This window comes from Podarcis cretensis (genome assembly GCF_951804945.1).
Source record: "Podarcis cretensis genome assembly, chromosome: 1".
NCBI lineage: Eukaryota > Metazoa > Chordata > Lepidosauria > Squamata > Lacertidae > Podarcis > Podarcis cretensis.
In genome coordinates this window covers 82559967-82585466 of record NC_137170.1, presented here as the reverse complement: position 1 = coordinate 82585466, position 25500 = coordinate 82559967, and the positions used below count along the sequence as shown (strand labels likewise).

The 25500-nt window shown below is 41.2% G+C and overlaps 1 protein-coding gene across 1 annotated transcript in view; it reads left to right on the top strand.

The window, feature by feature from the left end:
- The window catches only part of DAGLA (diacylglycerol lipase alpha), an 86043-nt gene that overhangs the window by 17229 nt on the left and 43314 nt on the right, over positions 1 to 25500 (top strand). The window lies entirely within an intron of this gene.

Below are 25500 nucleotides of genomic sequence, written 5' to 3'. Positions count from 1 at the left end.
ATGCATTTATCTTACTCCCACTTACTGTGTTCCTATTTCTATGTACTGCATTGTTTATTTCTGAGAAGGGCTTTGCTGTCCTACCTTAACAAGGTAATTGCATGAAGTATGAGGGACTATGTTGCTTTCCAAATAAATATGGCAGTATTTTGCCATGTTCAAATTAAATTTCTACAAATCCTAACTAATGCCTAAAGGCGATTTTTCTACATGAATATATATTGCAGTTTTGCTTTGCATATGTTTTGAACAATATCCTTAGGAAGTGGCAGACTTTTATCCTAAAGCAATTGCTTGTTTACTATGAAAGTTCACTGCTTTATATTAGCAGACAGAAGCTATGCGTTTGTTTTGAGGAATGTACACAGGAGACCAAATCTCAGCTGCTAATCCTTCCTGCTTACTGTTCCATGGTCTTAAAACTACTGTTTACTGTAGATTTGTGTCTCGTTCCCTTTCTAAAGTTTGCTTTTAAGAGGAACAATAGCTGTTGTTCAAGTAGTGGAATTTTGCTTTGTGACACTTCATCTTATGTAAGAAGGTACCTTGTTTTTGGACTTTTGAGTTATTTTTCAAAGCATAGATGTATTTCTTGCAATTATAAACTGGCTGCTCGCATTCATTTGAAACTGAAGCCCAATTATAAACAGTAAAACACTGTGTCACACACATGACCCAACTCAGCCTTATGAATATTCTTTTCAGGGACATTATTAGCTCAAGGAATACTTCTCTTTATCCTAATCTAGAGGGTTTTTATAGGTGCGCAGGGTCAGAGGAGAGTCTGCATAAATACGGAACCAGACTTGCAAGCATCTACAGAGGTTCCCATTTGAAATAATAATAATAATAATAATAATTTATTATTTATACCCCGCCCATCTGGCTGAGTTTCCCCAGCCACTCTGGGCGGCTCCCAATCAGTGTTAAAAACAATACAGCATTACATATTAAAAACTTCCCTGAACAGGGCTGCCTTAAGATGTCTTCTGAATGACAGGTAATTCTTTATCTCTTTGACATCTGATGGGAGGGCGTTCCACAGGTCGGGCGCCACTACCGAGAAGGCCCTCTGCCTGGTTCCCTGTAGCCTCACTTCTTGCAATGAGGGAACCGCCAGAACATGGATAAGGAACCCTGTCTGGCGTGCAGTATTATTATGGATGTCCATGACCTAGTTAATCATGTAATGTTGCCTTCTCTTTTGTATGAGAAGGAGGGGCAAAAGAACTAGGCAGGCATTCTTGGCTGGAGAAGGCAGGTTAAGGGAGGAGGAGAAAAAAAGTGGGCTGCTGCAAGAAGTGTTCATTCTGCACAAGGATGCCTGATTGGTATTATACATCTGTATATTGTCTTATGAAGTGTATATAGCGTAGGGGGCAAACCATTTCTGCAAAGCCTACCAAATAATTTTCTGGAGAGCACTGCATGTCCTTAAGCCTGTTTACTGTGGATACTGGAAGTATTTACATGGAAATAAACATGGATATATATGTTGTCTGAGACAAGCAAGTGTGAGCTTTCTGGTGATGGTATTTAGCATTATATTATCAAGATGTGCATATCTATTTTTGCTTGTTAGCAGAGTGGAGGACATCTGGTTTTTGAACTTCCAGAAGGTCAATATTTAGCAGGAGGAATTAAAGTACATACTGGAACTTTAGATTTGTGCAGTCCCCTGTCAGCCTAGTGCAACAAATTCAGTTAAAACTAAACAAAAAGCTGATATACTGCAGTTTATTTAAGTGACGGGGAAAGTATTGATAAGTGTGGGGTGAATGAATGATTAATCGGAAGATGTGTAAATACCCCACAATCAAATCAGGATGAATGCAGGACAAATGTTTATTGTGTAACCGCCCTCTGAATAAATCAAAATGAATGCTCAGTGAAGAGTGAACATAGTCTAACCACCACATAAGCTTTGCGCAAGTAGATCAGGATGGGGGCTAAACAAACAAGTATTCTGGTAGAGCACGTTCGGTCAGTTTAGGGCATTTTCCGTCTATACCTTTTGTATTGCTTTGCGCACTGATATGTAAATGGACAGATTAGTATCGTTATGCATACTTTCATTAGGGTGACAAGATGCAACAGAGACCAAGATTTCTATCCAGTTAATATTTCTCATGAAGAAATTATAGTTGGTACATAGTTAGGCAGTATTAACACGACAGGTAGCACCTGTTGATATTTCCTCTTCTATGCAACTATTGAAGAAATAGGAGCTCTGTCCTCCTTTCTATTTGTTCATACTAATTTTCATAAATGTGCTTATAGATGCACACCTTCTCTTATGCTCTCCCTGTAGCTCCTTGTTTGAATTACATAATCTGTGTGCAGTTTCTATCTATAGGTAAGGACTCTTATGCACTGACCTTTGAAATTGGACAAAAGTGTTCTGCTGCCTTTATAACTGTAAGTCATGGGTTTTGTCTGGCCTTTCTGCTTTGAAACATACTTCACTCGTGTGGTGATGAATTAGCCTGACCCAAGATGCTACTTAATGCACTAGTCCATCGAGTCAAAGTGATTAGCGAATAACCAAAGGAAAACAATTCATCTTATTGTCTTTTGGAAAAGACATGCAGTATTGCTCATAGGCACATATTACAAGTGATTTATTTCTTTGATTACCGTATATGATATGTTTCCAGTTCTGCCAGTTCATGTAGGAGAATAATAAGCAGCCCTGGGAAAAGATGTGTAGATAATAGTCTTATGGCTTATATGAAACTAGTAGCTTCATACTGAATTAGCTCTGTTTTTCCAGAGCATCCAATAATAAATAAAACGTTCCCAAATGTCAGGAGGTCAGACCAATGGGTCATGATGGGTGCTGAGGGTGGTGGTAGTATAGGAGGTTAAGCAGTTTTCAATCCTGGATCGTGAGATGGGAATAATAGGTAGGTGGCATGCACAGATCAGTTCAGTTCAGAATCTCTGTTATAAAGGGTGCTTCAGGTAGTGGCAACAATACATTTCACAGCCTGCTGTAAATCTGAAGCTTTGTGATAACTTCCTTTTTAATGTTAAATGTCTACCCATTTGGTATGTTGCCTGCTGGAAAAATGCCAGTGTTGTTATTATGAAAAGCAGCCAGTGAGTTTATTAAGGCTGAGCAGTTCTGATCTCTGGCTTCTCATTTCCAAGTACAACACTCTATTTGGTTATTACTATTTGCTTTAGTTTGCAAAGTGCTTATTTGTTCTTGCACTAAGGGGGGAACGGAGACTGAAAGAGAACAACAGAGAGACATTTCCTCAAAGCCACCCAATCAGCATAGGACATTGAATCCAGTGTTCTAGGTCTATATACTTATCAAATGACAGCATCTTTCATAGCTGGATGTTTAAGTATTATTTTCTCCTTTACAGGGTTCTGTTGTTGTGTCTATGTCCTCTTCACCCATAGCTTAAAAACAAGGAAAAATCAACTGTAGATGTACAAACCCTTTAGTAGTTTACTAATAAGATGTGTTCAATATTACCTTGAATTACTCCTTAGCCACTACTTAATGTTTAAATATTAAAAGGAAAGAGTAGAAACAATGATCCACAGCCAGACTGCACCAACCATGCTTATGCTGCCACAACACAAAGGCCACATGTACAACAGTTTGAGAAACACTGAAATAGAGGCTGGGCTAAATTCTCGAACAGAAAACTCACCACTTGTTGAAATCCACATTGTCTTATTTTGTTATGTCTTTACAATAGATAGCCCTCAATATGGATTGGAACCTGGTTGTGTTAGGCACTGAACAATCACTTAACAAGGGGATTCCCAGTCCTGCCAAAGTGACCCAGCAGGTTCCAGATGAAGTAGTCTCTCACTTGGTCATGACAGCATCTTTCTGAAGTCATAGTTGTACACCAAGCTACATCTGCAGTGTTGTCTCTTTCAGACCTTTTATTATTGGTACACTTGTACCATTATGCTCCTACTTAGAGAGAGAGAGAGAGAGAGAGAGAGAGAGAGAGAGAGAGAGAGAGAGAAACTTGCATTTTAAAACAAAGAGCTATTCTGAAGTAATTTAATGCTTGAGTTGAACAAAAGACAGGAAACTGTTACTCTCTTGCTCTGCTTCAGCGCTTAAAAACAGAGATTTTGAATCATCATGGAATGGGGCAGTGATCACTGCCTGGGCAGTAAAGCAGTTTGGAATGCAAGGGGAAGGGCAAATGCATAGTACGTTTACATGATGTGTGTGTTCTGTGGTCATGAGACCTTGGGAGGCCTTTGGAAATCCAAATTAGCGCAGGGGGAGAAACTCTTACTTTCTGGATTGTGCAAATTAGGTGTTGTTTAACTCATGGTGAACATAGTTTGAATTGCATAGCATCAATATGTTCTTTAGCTGGTAGACAACCACTGCTTTTCTTGCTGATGGTATCTACCCTGTTGAGTTCGAAAACCACAAGGATTAAGCATTCTTTAGGAAGGAGTTTCTGATTTTATTCAGTTTAGCTCACTTCACTGATTTCATATTAAATAAGTTTTTCCTTTTTCCTTTTGCATTTATTCTGTATCCAAATCTTAATATCTTAGGCAAAGTTAAGAATAAGGTCTAGTTGTTACAAAGGTTGTAAACCTCTGGCTGTCAAAAGGGGATGGAGAATCTTTTTGGCCCAGCGGACTAGATCTTAATTCCCCCATCACCCCTTTGACATGTGGGTGGGCCCACCTACCTGTCAATTATCTGGTGTCATAATGATGTCAGGTCACTGATACATGAGCAGTCCCCTCCAACCACCTGTCAAAGTTGACCTGAAAGTTGGGGGAAGGAGTCTGCTTCAGTGGCAAAGTAGCAGCCAGGAGTATTAAAACTCACCTCCCCATCAGCTGATGCCACCCAGTGATGCCAGCTGATTGACAGGTGGGCATGGTTTTGGGGGAAATTGGACTCCCTGACAGACCAAACACTTCTCACCCCTGCTGTAGTACATCACATTTTAGATAGGGGCTTACATGACTGAATAATCCTCAGTAGCCAATGCTGTAGAACAATGCTGTGCATAGAATGCTAGCTTCTCAGGAAGAAGGTTAGACTTTCCCTCTGACATCTAGCATTGTGCAGAGAAGCATTCAATCGTGAGATTTGAGAAGAGATATGCCCCAGACACAGATACCTTAATGAGAATCAGGCCTAATTTCAATACACTTTAAAAGACCCTTTAAATGAATTGGACTAAAATTAGTTGTGTCCTATTTATGTTTGTGAGAAATAAACATGTAGAAGCAAATTTCTCTGGGTTGCACTTACTACAGCTTGTTTGGTTCAGCTTCCAGAAGCTGGAAGAACACAACTTCTTATTATCCTAAGATTTGAGTGGGAATATTAAGAGTTGCTTAGTGGGTAGTAGTAGGAATAGCAGCAGCAGCAGCAGCTGAGATTTCAAACAGATGTTCATAGCTATGTAAAACCCAAAATTTCACCCTCAGAAAGAAACACCTCAAATCTCCCTGTGGCTGATTATTAAAACCATTCCAGAAAGTGTTTCTCTCTGTGTCCTCCATTCCATTGTTTGCCATAGCCTGAGATAAAACTGGAAGCATTTGCTCAAGTGTCTTATACCTAACTGCATAGTATTTGCAGAACACTTTTGCTATAATTTGTATCTCTCTCTGGAGATTTCTGTGACCTAGTTAAATGGTAAACTTTGATGTAAAGTAAAATTTTGAAACCAATGGGAGGGATCTTTTTTAAAAAAAAAGCAAAATGGATGGGGATCCCTCCCTTTTTCTGACAGGTTTATGAATGGTTGGTTCCTCTGCCACAGACTCCCCTACTTATATTGACACTACTCTGACTCCTGTCTTCTCAGATTACTCTCCGCCTCGCAAGAGAAGGAGGAAAAGTCCATACAGACAAAGGAATCTGGGTAAAAGTCTGATCTAGTAGGATTAATATGAGCCTTGAAATATATACAGACGCCTTCTTAAGCTCTATGTACTTTTACAAGGAGAAAAAACTAACCACCCATGCTACCTCATGACCAAGGGTGGCAGTGAGTGGCTGTGGAGAAGCTCAGAGGCTTCATAGACAACAATAGGAAGGCCTCAAGAGTGCCATTGTGCACACAGGGGCCACACTGGCGACCCCTGCTGTTATCCCCATGGGACTTCAGAGGTGGGCATTTAACCTAGGAAAATGACAGAATGGCTGCTTTACTTTAAAAACCAAAGAAGACACTTAGGTGATCCAGTTGCCAATCTCCCGATGTCATGTCTGGTTTGGCCCTCACTTCAGGCCATTTAGATATTTTTCCTGCACTGTGGGGAGGGTGTTAAAAGGGAAAATCCCATGTAGCTTCCTTAATCACAAATGCATTTTAAAAATAAAATAAACGGTGGTGTGATCATTTCTGGGGATATAACAAATGAGATCTGTTGCACCATTAATATGTAACATATTTGTGTATTATTATGTGTTATTATTTGTGTATTTATTACATTACTATACTGCCTTTCTGCCAAGGCACCCAAGGTTAGTTACAATTTTAAGTTACTGAAACAAATAGATTGTATAAAATACAGAGCAACAGAGTCCTCTCAGGCTGTTGATGGCCCTGTCAGGAGCTGATGCTATGTGTGCTCCCTGGACTGGGCACCACAGCTTCTGCCTTCCCTCAGGGCATGCAGGTCTTAAGTCACTCCAGGGGTGGTGGGATACAGGCTGCCTTAACAGCTCTCTCAGGCTGTTGATGAAAGCATATGTGTTTTTCTTGACATAGGCATCCTGGCTTCTGCCTTCCCTCAGGTCACAGAGGTCTTAAGTATTCCCAGGGAAGGCGCTGTACTGGAGAATTCTGGATCCTTTTTAAATGGTAAATTTTGATACAAAGTCAAATTCTGAAAGAGGGAGGGAATTTTTCAAACAAACAAAATGACTGGTAAGAAAGCCATTCATTCTTTATGCAGGGCTTACGATAACATGGTGGTTCCTCTGCCTCAAACTTGGTCAAACTACAACATTAGTAGCTCCCCCCAAGCAGTGAACATTCACTGACAGCATTCTGAAGGATTGGGACCCCTTTTACTTGAGACAGAAGCCTTTTTCAATGTTTTATATTTGTTATTAGCCACCCTGAGCCCGGTTTTTAAACTGGGAAGTGCAGGGTATAAATAAAAAAATTAAATCATCATCATCATCATCATCATCATCATCATCATCATCTTGAAAATAATACCTGGTATATTAAAGCTTCCAATTCACCGCTTAAAACACCCTGTCTATATTATTTACCTTCAAGAATGGCTAAAAGTAGCACTGACCACTAAAGTTGCTAGCCTGCAGTGGTTTATTTTTTATTAACCCACCTGCCCACACCTACCTTGCTAATCACTTGTGGTTTAAAAGGGGGGGGGGGATGATAACTATTTGCCAGAAAGCAATTCTTACCACAGACAAGCAGACAAACCTGATTAAAAGCAAACAAATGACAGTGAACAAATTCCCCCCTCACCGCCCATTAGGTTTGTCCCCTTGATAGAGGCTCTGTGCCTTTGCCAGATACACTGAAGACAGAAATTCAGCAGATTCTGCTTTTTCCATTGCTGCATCCTCAGGGTGGGGGTGGGGGTGGGGGAAACAGCTGAAATTCTCCTTGGCATGTTGTCAAAGACACCAAAGCCCTGCCCAAAGAAAAGACCTAAGAGGTTTCCTGTACCTCTCATATAAAGGAAAAGTTTACTGCAGCACTGTAGTGGGAGAAGGCCTATCATTTAAAGAGTTGGGTGCCCTTGGGCTCTTATCTGAGGAATAGATGGGATGGAGTAAAAAAAACAAAACGCCATTTTCGAATGTGGTGGCTTAAGTGTATGTGAGGGAGAGAGACAGAGGCAGTTACGCAGGAGCTCCCTCTTTCTAGCAGTTCTTGGCTGAGACACCATTGCACTACTACATGGAATGCCCTAAGACTCCAAAGTTTGTATGTTATCATGTAAGCCAGGGGTAACTAACATGACTGGAGCTGATGGGAACTGTAGTCCTACAACATGTTGGCTACCCCTGACGTTAGCCTTGTATACTGGCACAGATTTTGTTTTTCCCATAGATGACTGTATTTCCCCCTTTTCATCCCTCCATCCTGCTTTTAGCAGCATCTCTTGCTGTGTTGTCAGGATGTCTTGAGACTTGCTAAGCTTGCCTTGAGCAAGGGGCAAATCCAAACAAAAGGCAAGGTACCAAATGAATAGTGCCCCAGTTACTGCTCTTAAGGCACAACCTTGTATTGAGAGTACGGAACCTCTGCAGGGTGGTGTATAAGGGTGGACTCACTGGGGTATAAGGCTGAATCAACCCTGAATCCACTACAGCTCTATCAAAGAAAGAGTCTTATTTGAGCTATTTTATATAGAGTGGTACCTCGGGTTAAGAACTTAATTCGTTCTGGAGGTCCGTTCTTAACCTGAAACTGTTCTTAACCTGAGGTACCACTTTAGCTAATGGGGCCCCCCACTGCCACCATGCTGCTGGAGCATGATTTCTGTTTTCATCCTGAAGCAAAGTTCTTAACCTGAGGTACTATTTATGGATTAGCGGAGTCTGTAACCTGAAGCATCTGTAACCCAAGGTACCACTGTATTGGTAAAAGGTTTGCAGTAGTTTGCAGTGTCTCCCTCTGGGATGTTGGACTTAAAGAAGAAAGAGGTTAAGTAATTGATTATCTGAATACTTGATATGCTGGAAATCTCAAGTCTTTAGTAGGGCAAAAAGTTTGTGGGATAAATATGAATGTTGTAATAAACGAAAATTGCCCTTTTCCCTTATGGGGTATCCAAGAGCCCATATAGAGTCCTTACGTAGGTTCCCTATTGGTAGGAGAAAATAACAGAGGCCAACCAGAGAAGATTGAGAAGCGAAGCAGCTAGTAAGCTTGATCTTTATTGATCTGTTGCAACAGGATGCTCCCCTCACCCGCAGGAAAGGAGGAGGAACCCAGAACAATGGCGCACAAGGCCTTATAAAGACTTTTAAAATTGCCACCCTGTAGATCAGGACCACCCCCAGAAACATCATACATACATCACAGAAGGGGTGTAACCTAAGACCACCCCCCAAATACATCATACCTACATCACAGAAAAGGCGGTCTAAAACAGAAATTTGAATGTTGTTTTTCCTGTTTGCCAGGTTATCTGATTGCCTTTCCTGATTGTCTGTCCCCCATTAAAATGCTGATTACTCAATTCATGAGACAGTGGGAAGGCTCCCTGACCCCCCCTCCCTCCTTGCAGGGAAAACATTTGGTCAGTTTGGGAATCAAAATGGTTTCAGGTGGGTCTTCCTGTGCTGATCTATGTACGTGCTTGGTTGGTACACTTATGAACATTACCATATATTTAAGACCTCAAAATTCCTATCACAATATCTGATCTAGTCTCCTGATCACTTGAGGTATTTGCTGTCAGGATAGTGAATAATGAGGTTCAAGGGTCTCTTCTGTTCCTGTTTTATTGATTTCAGTGGCTCCTCTTTGATGGCTTGATGCTGGACATCCACAGACACTTCTCTTTTAACGACAGAGCTTTTAGCATGGTCAAAATGTAAACTTCTGCAATAGTGAGAGGGCTGGTGGTATTTTGTCTGCATGGTTCAATTTCTGACTCTTAAGACATCTTTCTAGAATGAATTGCAGAGTTTTCTTGAATTGCGTTTTTCTATTCTACCCTATACTGAAGATTAGAGGAGCCACAAGCTGAAAGAAAGCTTCCTTGATAAAGGAATTCATATCCTTGAAAACCACTATATCTTATTTATTCTACCAGTGATGAATTATGAGCTCTGATTTCTGTACAGTAGTAGAGTTGTAGTGGAAATTTACCCATCAGAAACCAGAATATGTGGCTGCAATTTTGATAAGCTCTATGTGTGTGATAGAGTTTTTGTTTAAAAAATATTTTACATCTCCCACTCACTTGTCTGCCTGGGCTACAGCGCTGACTCAGGCATACTCTAGTCAACTTCTCCAGAATCAGAAGAGTTTTATGAAATTGCAGAAAAGGAGAATTAGACAACAGCTAAATGTACTAGTTGGAGGAGAACTCAGGTAGCTAACACTGAATAAACAGATCAGTATTTTAAGTTAGGCCATTAATATGTTAATTATACCAAGTAATGAAGAAACAGGATGAAAAAGGTATAAAATATAGTTACCTTAAATAATTTAGTGGTGTGTGCATGTCTTTTGTGCATGATGCATATGTTCTGTCCCTTCAGTCCTTTCTCTTGGTCTTTTCTCTCCTTCCTTTGCTGTTTACTCTGTCCTGGGAGAAGAACGCCCCGGATCCAAAGCACTGTCATTCATTAGATATCTTACTGTTGATTAAGGGCTGCTTGCGCCACATACAATCCGACTCCTGCACAGAGGGCATTTCCATGCTACAACCAAAATCTCTCTGCAAACGTAGCATTTGACAATTCTACTCCCTGGTTTCTTGCTTGAGGTACACTTGCTAGGAAGCTGCAACTGACTGTACATGTACATCTAGTACATGTTTCTTCAGTGGAAAACCCATGTGTAGTATCACTACATGTTGTTGTCTATAGGTAGCTTCATGTGAGAGTTAACATTAAATCTGTCTTCTATCTAGGAATTTGGTAATGTGTGAAGTTGCTATAAGAAGAAAGCAAGCTGAGATCTAGTGCTTTGCACTAGTGCAGTGTTTCCCAACCTTGGGGTTCCAGCTGTTTTTGGACTACAACTCCCATCATCCCTAGCTAGCAAGACCAGTCCCTCTGAGGTCAGTTGGCAACACTGATGACTCATGGAATGCCCTCTAGTCTAGTTCCTTGGCCTCATTGATGCGTAGTGCGGGAACTAGTCTAGTTCCTTTCTTTATCAGAGGAAATAATTGAGGAATAACTTTTGTTTTTAGCATAATTCAAAAATTAGAGGAAATATTGCACATATTTGTAGCTGACTAAAGGGCTTTTGTCCATGCAACATTCAACTGATTATTGTCACTCTGATATACTGCTATCTATGAAATGGACGCAGGTGGCGCTGTGGGTTAAAGCCTCAGCGCCTAGGACTTGCCGATCGAAAGGTCGGCGGTTCGAATCCCTGCGGCGGGGTGCGCTCCCGCTGCTCGGTCCCAGCGCCTGCCAACCTAGCAGTTCGAAAGCACCTCCGGGTGCAAGTAGATAAATAGGGACCGCTTACCAGCGGGAAGGTAAACGGCGTTTCCGTGTGCGGCTCTGGCTCTGGCTCTGGCTCTGGCCAGAGCAGCGATGTCACGCTGGCCACGTGACCCGGAAGTGTCTCCGGACAGCGCTGGCCCCTGGCCTCTTAAGTGAGATGGGCGCACAACCCCAGAGTCTGTCAAGACTGGCCCGTACGGGCAGGGGTACCTTTACCTTTACCTTTTTATGAAATGGACAGGATATTTATTCTTTTGTTAAGGATGTCCTGATTAGTTTTAAGGCCTATTCAATTCTTCTGTGTGATGAGGGCTAGTTAGGATTGTGATCTGGATGTATGGAGAATAGGACTACAACAGAATGTGAGTAGAAGTGTATTGGGTTATTTGCATTTTTAAGAAAATGGAGAACACATGGTCAAGTTGTATTGCCCATCCTGTCCTATTTTATGCTGTTTAGAGTAGCTGCACTTGCCGGGACTGTAGAAGTTGAAAAATATAACTTAACAGTCCTTGATTGTGGTTCCCATTGGATTTGAGCCACAACTGTGGTGCTTAAGTTTGGCAATGTTTATAAAACATTATTTAGACATTATCTTACATGGGCTGATAGTAGAGCCTTTGCCAACAGAGGACCTTGTGGTTATGGAACCATTATGCTGAAGGTTTGATTTTTAAAAGCAGCTTGCCAGAAATAAAATAATCAGATAAGGTAATTAACAGCATGTAATCAAGAGATGTGGGACGCGGGTGGCCCTGTGGGTAAAACCTCAGCGCCTAGGACTTGCCGATCGCATGGTCGGCGGTTCGAATCCCCGCGGCAGGGTGCGCTCCCGTCATTCGGTCCCAGCGCCTGCCAACCTAGCAATTCGAAAGCACCCCCGGGTGCAAGTAGATAAATAGGGACCGCTTACCAGCAGGAAGGTAAACGGCGTTCCGTGTGCTGCGCTGGCTCGCCAGATGCAGCTTGTCACGCTGGCCACGTGACCCGGAAGTGTCTGCGGACAGCGCTGGCTCCCGGCCTATAGAGTGAGATGAGCGCACAACCCTAGAGTCTGGCAAGACTGGCCAGTACTGGCAGGGGTACCTTTACCTTTACCTAATCAAGAGATGATGTGAAATAAAATGAGAAATGGGGCTGCAAGTGACCTGAATATCATTTCCACTGAAGCAAAACCTCATATACTCAATATTTCCACAATTTAGTATAGATTATACAGATGATGGAGAATCACTGGTAGACTGTATAAAGGATTAATTTACCATGATGGCAATATGTGAACAACTTGAACTTATTGCAAGACTTAAGTTACAAATGTGCATTGTTAAAGTCACTATGTCCCAAGAACAACTGCTGTCACCATTACCTGTATCATTTTGTGCTGAACCCCTTGTACCATGTAATATGTGCTCTTATCTTTTATGATCAACTTGGTTAAAATTACTGCTTTGAAGGATCCTTGAAACCCATGATGGCTTTGGATTTGGTGGACTTGAGGAGAAAGCCTAACTTCTGGCTGGAAGCAGTGAGGCTGAATGGGGTGGTGTAGCAACCACCACATCCATAGCCCTGCAGTTGTGCTGTCCAGGGCAGAAGGTTGAGGGTGGCAGTGCTGCTGCCAATTTCTGCTGCATCAGTTTCAAGCTGGCACATAGAGAGTCCAGGATCAGTCCCATTAACAGGAGTTGAACCAGGTTAGGATCCAGTGGATCCTTTGCCAGCCCAGCTCTGCCCCTAAAGAACCCCGTCGATGAGGCTGCTACTGGCAAGGGTATCACTGGCAGAACATTCCACTCACCTGTACATTTGGCAGGTGCAGTGAAGTGCTGGCAGAGTTTATGTTTTATAGTTGTTGATTCCTGTTCATACATTAAAAACACACACGCACAGAGATTTTGTAGGTCAACTCTTGTGCAAAACCTCTCTATTAAAAATAAATCAAAAGACTGATTGATGATCTGCACGCTATCATTCATTTACATATCCCTTCTCTCCCGCTTCATGTTTAACTGCAAATTCCTGTTTGTCCTGATCCGACAAGGCTCTTCTTATGGTCTTATTTATGGATGGATGGATGTTAATTCATTTGCACACAACATTCAATTGTTCTTTGATTAGCATTGTGTTTCACCATTTAAAAAAGAACAGCAGGGGCAAGCGCCCCCACCCCCACCCCACTGAGCTAGCTTAAAATTGGCTAATGCACTATGTCAGAAGATACCTGTTCACTGAATGTTTGCCATTGTGACCAGTTGCTGTAGAGTACTGAACTCCTGGCATTGTGAAGAATTGCTGCACAATAACATCCAAAATGCTGCCAAGTATAAATTATGCAAAAAGGCAAATTGATTCTGCAATGTAGTAGTGGGGAGAAGGAGTAATCCCAGATGTCTTGTGTAATGTACATTCCACGGATGTCGATTTCTGTTAGTTTTGTGACCAAAGAATCCATAGAATCTTATTCAGAGTTGTTGGTTTGTTCTCACAATCAAGGGAAAAGTTAAGGCCTTTGTTGTACCTACTTAATTTTTTATGTTACTCTTCCTTTTTAGACTGATTCATGTGTGCAACCTGTTCACACATCCTGCCATCCAGCAGGTGATTTACTTACGGTTAATAGCAACGTTTCCCTAGAATCTCAGTTATCTTGACACAGTCAGAGGGAGAAAAATAGTGTCTGGCTTGCATGTGTGAAGCAACTGCCATCTTTAGGATTTTTGTGAAGTTAGTCCATTGGACACACTGTTTTCAGAGGCATTTCACAGCCCACCTGGTTAGCTTTGCTTCGTATTGAGGTTATTTTTGTGCATAAGGTGTCAGCAAAATGTTACACTTAGTGTTTTACAAGCAGGCATATACCATATGCAAGTTAGGCTTGAGATTTCTTTTTTAAATGCTTTTTTATTAAATATTTTCTGAGGTTACAAAAGTACATACTGAAGCATTCCCTAGAGAAAGTCAGTGAAAGCTGACTGCCATTCTCCACTTCTTCATCTAAGCCTATCTGTATTTCCTTAGGAGTTAGAAGGGAGAGGAGTAGGGACAATTAGCTGCTAAAGAAGAGTTATGATAAGCATAGATAAACAATGGAAAGCGAGAGATGGTGGCGGCTGCATGATCTGTCTAGCTTTCTCTGGGGGAGACTTCTAACTTCTCAGCTGCCAGAACTTGGTTTACATGAAGCTAATTTTCACATAACGAATGTAATAGGTAACTATTTTCTTATTCAGAAGTTGAAATACACCCACAATTAATATGTTCTGTTATCCCTGAATATGGTTTCTTTCCACGTGGATGTGTTGTTGTGTTTTCTTCTCTTTTGTCCTTCCAGAGAAGATATACACTGTTCTAGGTACCTTTTTGTGAATTTCTTCCTTCTCCAAGTGCCTAGAATGTTTTTAAGGCTGTTGTCAGCAGATATCCATGGACTCTCAGTGAATTATTGATAGCTCCATTCCACTAGCTTTCCTATTTTCTCTCTCAGCAAGGCTTCTACTTTGGCCAGTTAGCACGACTGTCTCCTGAATCAAAGTAGGGTTCTGCATGCTAATGCAGCCTTTTTGGCACAACACAGCTGTGACCAAGAGAAGGAGCACTGTAAGAAGAAGGAAGAAAGACATCTGTGAGAAATTTTGAAGCTTTCAAATTGTTGGGAAGCAATTTTTGCTTTGAAAGCCAATTTGTATAACATGCTTCACTGTGTTCTGTATTTGGGATTCATCCCCATTGCTCTTAGAAACATTTCATACAGTAATATTGGTTGCTTTCCCAAAAGTAGTCTATTTATGAAATGAAATATAATACATGCCCTGGAAATTCATAGTTCACTACAACAACCTTTGCAATCTCTAAAACGTAACGTGTAGTTGTGAAAGTTGGCATCAATGAAACCCCTGACCAATTGGTTGTCACCAAAAGCAGGTGCTTTATACATTTTACCTGAATCTCTTATAATAGGTGTGTTGCTTAATCTTCCTTTTCTGATCTGGCAGTTATTTTCTTTACTCTGCCTGCTCTTGGATGAGACAGCTAGCCATTCTTCCGTCCCCCCTCCCTTTGCTTCATTAATTCCAGAGTCACAAAATCTTGATGGAGTTCCTTACAAAATGATGTTTATCTTGTGGATTTTGAGAGAGGCTCTGTTTTTCTCTTCTTGTTGAGGTTGCTTTAAGATTCTTCATTTATACTGGAGAACACTGGCAAGTTGGCCATAAGCTAGAATGATCCCAAAAGCTTCTTTAGGTGCACACAAAGACTTGACTTCTGACTTTTTCCTCACCCAGTAGCAACCCATGCTACCAACCAAACCTGAGGTTGGGGAACCCTCAGAACAGATTTAGGGGGTGCATGGAGGGGGAAGAGAGGGAGAGGAGGTTATGTTGTGCAAGGAAAATCCTTGCACTGATGCAACCATAGTCTTAGGGCTTCACTAATACAACGTCTGATGCTTAAGCTTGGTGACTCAATCTCTAGAGTACTTAGCCACAGGAGTACCACATTTTTTAAAGCAGCTAGGAGACAGAGGGTACCTGTATCAAAATGGTCCCAGGCTATGCCTTGAACTACAAAATAGCATCAGCATCATGGATTGGATTGCTACCCCTCATTATTTCACCTGGACTCTGCAACCATCTTCTGAGGCCCTTCTTTGTGTGCTTCCTCCACAAGAAGTCCAGAGGGCAGCGAATGAGAATGGACATTTTCTGTGGTGGCTCCCTGCTTTGGGAGTGCTCTCCCCATAGAGGCTCATCTGGTGCCTTCATTGCATATATTTAGGTGCCAGGTAAAAACATCCCACTTCTCCCAGGCCTTTGTCCAATTAAACAATCTATGGCCTTTAAAACTTTATGGGGGTATTGTTGTTACTATGTTATGCATTTTTGTGTTTTTACATTGTAAACTGCCCTGTAATCCTTGGATGAAGGGCAGTATTGAAATTTAATTAAAAATATAATAAATAAAATAAAGTCCTGTTACTCAGAATACTTCACCTCTGTAGAGCAGGAAGTAAGAGAGCTTCTCTTTGGTCACTGACTACAAACAGTTATTGGCTTTCATATTCAACCAAAATTCATGGGTGCCTGCAGTTGATAAAGGAAGCTAAGCAGAGACAGTGTACAGCAAAGATATAGGGCAGTTTTCGATTCATGACTTTGGTGTAAGAGATAAAGAGGTTTGGAAAAAAATATTCCACTGGCTGCTGCAGAGTATTACAGTGCCCTGAACTATATAACGAGAGAGGATCTGGGAATTGAAAGATATTTTTAAAAATTGGGTTATCTAATTAAATAATTAGACTAGAAACAGCTTCTAATTTTCTCTAGCAATCTTCCTTGTGTAGAGAACATAAGGGGTGATTTGAAAAGCACATTCTGTGTGATAGGAAGACAAGTCACAGTTACATGAGGACCCTGTTACATGGGCTTATGCAGAAGGTAAGTGCATGCAGATTATGTGCTTGCTGTACATTTGTGCACAATGTACTGCGTGTGGGTGTTGAGTAGGAGGCGTATATGCTGGGTGTTTGGGAGTGTAGTCATTAGAGAGTCTGTGTGCAAAGAGAGAAGCCATTTAGCTCTGCGTTGCTGCATGTGTGATTTAAATGTGACACAGACTTGCAGACATTAAGCTTATTTTGCATGCATAGAAAAAGAATCCGCATCTTGGCATTTTCTCCTTGCTTCTGTGTTTTCATCTTGTCCATGATATTACTGATCTACTTTTTTCTATCTTGCAAAGTAAACTATGAGCATGACAGAGTGGAAGAAAGCAGGTAACAGTAAGATTGTAAAGATAGTTTATTTCATCTAAAAAAATTATCCTGTATCTTAAATAAACCAAATTGTCTGCAAAAATTAGAAAATGCAATAAAATCAGCATAAACAGTAAGAATATGATTACTGTAAGTGTCTAATACTAGTTAATTTAGCTTTAAATTTAGTCTAAATCAACATTAAAAATAATGAAAAGATCTATGGAAAAGAGCATTCCCACCTACCCATCCCCATCAAAGCAGGCAGTCACATACTAACTTCCATAGAGAGGCAGTTATATAACCTAGAGGACACTGCCATGTGTCTTTAGAGATGCTGGCTCCAAGCTGTTTAGGGCTTTATAGGTTATAAATCAACACTTTAAATTGGGACTGGAACTGAACAGGCAGCCTGTAAAGTTCAAACAAACAAAAAAACTAATGTATCTCTGCTGCCTAGGAAACTTAAAGTGGCCTCTAGGTATACCTTCTTCCCTCTTGAGAGAGCATTCTTAATGCTGAAATGAGAATACTGCTTGCATTGTCTCACTTGTTGGGTCTGTACCTAGTCTCCAAGATAGAGTGCAAAGTCAAAAAAGGGATTGCAGCATCCAGTAAATATTTTTCTGGCTGCTTTGTGAGACAAAACTTTATTCTCCAGGGCCTGTAACTTAAGCCAAAGTATTTCCTTTGTTCTTAGTTTTGCTTCATGTCCTTGGGCCAAACAATGACCTGAAATCACACTGATGGCTTAAAAGTTTGATTGTGGAAAAACCTGTTTGCTAATCTGAGGAATGAAGCCACCCTATACTGCTAATGGTGCTAGATATGTATCATTAATCTATATATTTCTGCATATTTTGGTTAGGCAATACTAGATTTCACTTTTTTCCTTATTTTTGATGATGATGAAAGGAAGACACACATTGTAGATCAAGGAAAACAATGACAGGTTGAAACAACAATTCTATACCGCAGTCTTTTGAGAATATCAAATGACTTCTTGTTTCCCTTGAAAATAGACCCAATGTAAATTCTTTTGTTTGCATCAGAGGCAAATGATACTGCATGAAAGCATTCATAGTTTTGTGAAAACCTCCCATGCCTATGTGCAGATGTTCATTCCCATAGGGGTGCACAGCACATGTCCTTTCCTTGATACATTGTTGGATACTTTGGCATTTAAACACTGTTTCCTTAATGCTCTATGGAGAATATTCTGTGGTGATTCTATGCAGCCTACTTTAGCGGCGGGCTGAAAGAAAATTGACTTTAAAAAGTAATGTTCCCTAGAATTTAGGATGGACTAAAAGGACACCTCACAAAATATTGAAAAAATAAATTCAGATTCCTGTCTATGATAGTGGCTGCACGAACTGTAGCTTAGCTAAAAGACTAGACCCAGAAATGAATGGATTGATGTTGTCAATGAAGGTATGTTGTAGAAACAGTTGTAACTAGAAAGTGGCATGTGCTGGCAATAGCATGGATGTCCTTCTTCAGAACATGTTATATAATAATAGATTACCACTGAGATATTTTCAAGTTCTTTGATGTTAAGAAATGTTGCCTTATGGCAGTATGCACCTAGAAGTAGAGGCTTGTTTCACTAAGCTAGAATCCAGCATGAAAAGAATGTAACTGATTTCATAATAATTTCCCCAGTTCAGTGATTTACAGCTGCAATTCTGACTCCACTTATATAGGAGTAAGCCTTATTGAATTCAGTAGGACTTACTTCTGAGTAGACATAGCTAGGATTGAATCACAAGGCTGCTATCCAGTGCACAATGAAATTCAGAGTAAATCCTTTTAAATTTTGTGTTGCTTATTTATGAACAGGCATATAATTGTGCTGCATGCATAGGAAACAACTCTACATAGTATCTCATACCTATAAAGCATATTGTCTAATATTTTCCCCCATGAACCTATTTGTAAGGATTTTAGCATTGATATCGCACAAAATTGCTTTTATCTGGAAGCTTACCTTAGTTTATGTTTAAGAGAACAGCAATTGAAGATTTAATTTCAGATATAAAGTTACTGTGATGCATTGGAGCTTACTGTAATTGTAAGGAATTCTGGAGGTGTAAATTCATTTAGAGTATGGAATGTACTCAGGTAAATTCAAGTTGGAAGTAACATAAATTGTCACCTATAAATGGAAAACTTTGCAGCTTAGGAGTTACCTTCATATGCATGAGAGTTGGTTCATGTCTACAACAACAGAAATCTGCAGAAATGGTCTACAAAGGATGTAGTCAAGTACATTCAGCCTTTAAATCAGGGTGAAGAAACTGTGGCCTTCCAGATGTTGTTGTTTCAGCTCTTTTCACCACCAAACATGGCCAGTGGTCAGGAATGAAGGGAGTTGTGTTCCTTTGTTGCAGGTCTACTGCAGAGGTAGTGAACTGGATCTGGCTGGCGGGCCAGATTTTTTACTACCCTTAGCCCTCACAGGCCACCTGTCAGTCCCTTGATTTCACTATTACATCAGGTGATGGGGCACTTTGAAGTCCCACCATACAGGACTGATTGTAGATGCTCCAAAGATTTTGCAAGCCCCTTCAAGGATTGGCAGGCTGCAGCTGGTGCAGGAAAAAAAAGAACAGGGAAACTAACATGGAGAAGAAGTCAGATTACATCATTTCATGTTCCTCAGGCAAGAGGAGTTTCTTCTCTAATGGAGTCATATGTTTTCTTTAGAAGGATATTATCTGCAGCTGAGATATATTTCAGTCTCTTGGTTTATATATTATATAAACACATTATTGACATACATTTAAGTTATATTATTTGAGAATTGTTTCCAGATGGAATAGTTTTATGTAGGATGCTTATTCCAGCAAGACTATGATTCAGGTTGCCATTTTAAAAACATACAACAGTACAGAGTGAGTTTGATTACCATTAGACTTTTAGTAATATCGAATTCTGGACTCAGTCCTACTTCTACTGAAGATAAAGTCATTCTTTTTAGAATTAATTGCCACATTCCTTGAATCATCATCTCTCTTGGATTTGAACTCAGTTTAAGCATTACTACTCTCCATGTGCTTATTTTTCCTTTCTCAGGTGGCTTTGGGAGTTAACAAGCATGTTCTGACTAGTTCTCTGAGAGTTGTTGGCAGTGGTTTGCTGCTAATGTTTTAGCAGGGTGGGTGGGTGTTGCTTTTGCCCAGACCGCCTCTTGCTGCATTCTTTGTATGTTCTTAAGAAGGGGGTAGAGAACCAGAGCTCCTGATAGTTTGTTTCCCTTCTTTTTTGAAAAAAAGTTTCCTCACAAGCACAGCTGAGAATTTAGGCAACACCATTGGCAAACAGATCTATTAAGTGCACTTGCTGGGAATGTTTATCTATGTTATTTCTGAAAAATATGCTGAGGGTATTGATAGTATAGCACTCTGTTTGGCTTGTGTAATTTGCAGAGGAGGTTAGTCAAGGCATTATTGGTGGGTGTACAAGTCTGGGGACGTCTTCTTACAGAAGATGGATTTTAAAATGCTTGTTGCTTAGTGCCATCTGGTGTATTTTCAGTTTAATTTGAACTGGACAGGAATTAGACAGAAGGATCAGTCATAGACAAGGAAGGCACTCTCGTTTTTTCAGGAATTAGATAGAACCTCTAAAATATCTTGCCTCAGCCATCACCAATGAGTACAAAATTGTAAGAGGATAATGAAATACTAAAATCACCAGGGCTATACTTCAGTGAGTGACATTTTTCAGTCTCCATTTATGCTTATTCTCAGTTCTGAAGAGGAAGTAAGAAACATAAAGAGGCCTGTGGCTTGAATTTGAGTTTTCAAATTTTCCTTATACAATCCATACAAGTAGGAATCTAAAAGGAATTGAGAGGGGAAGGAAGGGGGCCAAATAATGATTCTCATTCCTTTTACCCACAATAGGTAAATTGTTGGACAGGGGCTCAGATAAAACTTTTTCTGAGCCAAATAGCACCCCCATAGTAAAAGGGCTGAAACCACCTTCCTGACCTTGAAGCAAGTGTTGAGAGGAGGGCACTGAGCATACTGTCTGTGAACCCAACTCTCCTCTCTCAGTTGTGGAGGTGAAAGGAGGGTTCAGCCTCCCTTTGCCTCTGAAGTGACCGTGGGTGGAGGAGACATTTGAGTAGATCTGGAGAATGTGATGCTGCAACTCAAGACTCTTAGGATGTGTGTTAATAGCTTACCTAGTGTCATCTTACCTGGTGGCTCCTAGTGTTAATTAAGTGGGAAACAAGCTATGCTCACTTTCAGCTCCACCAGCACTATTAACCTTTCTCCCCAGGCCCATCATTGATGGAGTGGCAGGCATTTGTTCTCCTCTCCTGCTTTCTTCCTGTAAGTATTCTGCAAGTATACTGTTGGTAGAGGCTGTCTCCTACCCTGCCATTCTCCTCCCTCTTTAGGTCTTCTGGACATCTGTCTTTGGACATACCACTTTAGAAATAGGTATTCCCAGTCCAGGATTTCCCCACAAATGAAGCTCCAGCAGTAATATATGAGCCAGCCCATATTTTTTCCACTCATATTGTAAAGACACTGACATTTTGTTTTGTGGCTGTTTCAGGCTTCCATTTTCCATTCATACCAGGAGAACAATTACTCCTGATACTTAGCTTCATCCTTCCTCTATGGTCTAATGGCCATGGGCAACCAGAGCAAGAAATTCATTTGAGAAAGCACACCACCTAATTTCACAGTGACATTCCTTCAGAGATGATGCTCAAGATTCTGAAAGAGAAGCTCATTTTTTCGATCAGCTATAGGCTAGAAAGCTGAAGACATTTTCTAAGGATGACATCACATCCTCCAAGGAAGAACAATCTCCAGATTGTGAAGATGCACGTTCTGAGACAGAAAGAGCTCTATTCATAGGCTTTAAAATAGCAGCCTGAAGATTGATGATGTTTTATACATGTTATAATTGCTGGTTTCCGCTTGAATCGGGCATGCAAAGTGCATGCCATCTGGAATACTTGTAGTCAGGCTGATAAAGATTGGAGGTTCAGCCATAAACGTGTCTTATCTGGCAAGCTTGTAATGTGGAGGGCAGGGGGCACAGAATGTACATTCCTTTTGTAAAAAATGAGATCCAGGGGCTTGTTGTTAAATAAATAAACTATAATCATACATTTCCAGTTTATCAAGACTATGTTAAAACAAATCTCCATATCTCCAAATCTCCAACAGGTTGTAGAAGTGGACACACTTTTGAAATTATTGTTTTTCATAAACTACATCCTGACAAAGAGAAGTACAACAACGATAGCAGAGGACATGTTTTTCATGCAGAAGGTCCCATTTTCAACCCCTGGTTTCTCCAAGTAGGGCTGGGAAAGACTATTGCCTGGAACCCTGGAAAGCTGCTGCCAATAAGTGTTAGTGGTACTCAGCTAAATGGACTGATGGTCTGCTTTGTTTATAATGCAGCTTCCTATGGTCCTTCTATCCAGTTCCACAATGGCTAGCAATTGAGTTTTCTTTGGGTGCAGCTTTCATATATAAATTCAATATATAAACAATAAATAATAAATTCGAGGTTCAGACATTGCACTAAGCTAACCCCTTCACAGTTTGCTTGCACTTTACATGAAGGAAGGAGCGAAGCAGACTCTGGCTGCATTCATCAGCTAGTATACACCTTGTGTACCTTATGGCTTATGGTTTAGTGTTAGCATGTGAAACTGACAGGAGGGAAACAGCTGGACATCTACCTATCCATTTGGACTCTTAGGTGACTTCTTTATCTCTAGTACTAACCTCATGTAGTTGCTTACTATTAACTTACAGAAATGATCACTGGGTTGAAATTATCCTCCCCCTTTATTTCAGCTACAGTTTTTCTCTGCCCTTCCTTATTACTCGTCCCATCCTTCATCGGGCTTTGCATAATTAGCATTATAAAACTTCATAAAACTATTCTAGTCAAACAAATAAAAACAGTGAAAGGACTGCATGGGTGAGGGGTGCTGAATCTTTTCCTTCCTACAACTTCCCAAAGCCACTATTCTCTGTTCCTAGCTCACTTCTACAATTAGAGAAGAGCTGCTGAAGTAACTGACTACAGAGTGTTGGGAAGCCAGAGTGTAGCTCTCTCCTTAAAGTATGTTAAAGTTAGAGCAAGACCTTATGTACACCCCTCTTTATATGTGAATGAGGCAGATATGTGATCATGGCTCCAACTTGCCCAGTTTTGGCTCTACTTACAAGTGGGACGCAGGTGGCGCTGTGGGTTAAAGCCTCAGCGCCTAGGGCTTGCCGATCGAAAGGTCGCGGTTCGAATCCCTGCGGCGGGGTGCGCTCCCGCTGCTCGGTCCCAGCACCTGCCAACCTAGCAGTTCGAAAGCACCTCCGGGTGCAAGTAGATAAATAGGGACCGCTTACCAGCGGGAAGGTAAACGGCGTTTCCGTGTGCGGCTCTGGCTCTGGCTCTGGCTCTGGCCAGAGCAGCGATGTCACGCTAGCCACGTGACCCGGAAGTGTCTCCGGACAGCGCTGGCCCCTGGCCTCTTAAGTGAGATGGGTGAACAACCCCAGAGTCTGTCAAGACTGGCCCGTACGGGCAGGGGTACCTTTACCTTTACCTTACAGTGGCTGGATGGCTTAACGGTATTAAGGTGGAGTATAGGAAGTTATTTTTAAAACTCCAGGGCAGTTTTGCCAGCACTTTGCAATGAGCAGTTTGAATTATTTTGTGGGTGGTAGGGCTATTTTTCCATTTTCTGAAAAGGGGAGTCCTAATAAGTGATTAAGGGATATTCATGGACTGGTCTGATCGTATTTACGTGTTATACAACCCTCTTATTGCTGCATCAAAATAATACGGCTGGCCATTTCTAGTTAGCAGGTGGTCCAGCCACCACAGGGTTGACAGAGCTGTCGGTTTGTTATGCCTTAAATATGTCACATTCAGCTTAATGTCTGATCTGTGGGTGGAAATGGCAAATGCATCAGGAGAGCAAATCACTTAAAACCACAGATGTCTCTAGCATGCTGTCACTCTCTAGCTTTGTGTAATTGTTGGCACCACAGTGGAGCAGTGGTTTGGACACTTTGGTTTGGCTTTCTATGGTCTGTTAGTGGAGTAGTATGCAAAGTACACAAGGGGTCATACAGGTCTCACTTCTTCCCTTTGGCCCTTATCCAGCTACAAATGTGTGGATCAGCCTTGGCTGCATATATACAGTGTCTGGTCAGATAATTGCTGGTACTATTATTCTGCTGTTTTGGGCGGAGAAATATTATATCCAGCTGCTCCCCTGCTCAGCTCCCTCTCTTGAACAGTTCCTCAGGACTGCTGCACAGTTTGATGCACACAGCCATAGCAACTGAGCAGGGGAAGGAACCACAAGCACAGCAGATACTTGTGAGCATGGTTCCTCAACCACATAGGGATATGCATGCTGAAGCCTGCCTCCACCTACGCCTCTATGCTTACAAACATAAATCTATTTGTATACTACCTTTCTGCAGTTCAAACCATGCTCAAGGCGACTTGCAACATGAAAAAATACATAACTACAACATAACAAAAATAGTTAGAAACAATAAATAAAACATTAAAAATACACAACCAAACTGAACAATTGCCACATAAACCACAATATCTAAAATAAAGATTCAAAAAACCAACATCAACAGGTCCCCCCAACAAAATCCCCCAGCCCAAGAGTCTGTTCATCAGCATCAGTTTCTGTACCTGTAGTGAGTTAAAGCCCCACCCTCTGGGAAAAGGTGGGGAAAGGCCTGCAAGGCAGGGAGCAGGTCTTCCAGGACTCACAGGCATTTAGCATTAGCATCTGATTCTATTTGTAACTCTCAATTTTTGTCCTGTCACTGATTTGTCTTTGCTCCATTTCCTGGTTGGTTTGCATGAAAGAAGTGGCCACACTCTGATAATGTGTTGTGGTAAGCCTCATGCTCACATGTCACACACACCCCTTTCCTCCACCCGCAAGAGGAGGAGATTGACAGCTTCCAGTTATTATTTGGAAACAACCCGTTCCCTACTTCTGTTCTAAACCTCAAACAGAAGCTTTAATTCTCTTCCCCTTGTGCACAAAGAAGGAAAGAAGAGGAAGGAAAGCCTGTGAGACAAAAACTTGCTATGCTGCATTCTGAATGAAACCTATATATTTGTAAAGATAGTGCTTGTTTATATTTGGGGAAAAGTTCACTGTATCAGTCATCCTGTCTATGTTCTATTGGTCCTTACTCATTATCAAAGTCCCTTTTTTAAATAAAAAGTTGAGTTTGCATGCAGTCATCCATTGCACCCAAAAACTGTCCCAATGAAGGGGAACCCCTACTGGGCCTGGGTGTGTGCATACATTGTGTGCTGAAGCTGTAACAATTTTCAGAGACTTGAGCAAAACAAGAGTCTGCTTCATCAAATGTTCGAAGTGATAAGTTGGCAGGTGATGTTGGGAAAGATGGAGGGCACAAGGAGAAGGGGACAACAGAGGACGAGATGATTGGACAGTGTTCTCGAAGCTACCAGCATCAGTCTGACCAAACTGCGGGAGGCAGTGGAAGACAGGTGTGCCTGGCGTGCTCTGGTCCATGGGGTCACGAAGAGTCGGACACGACTA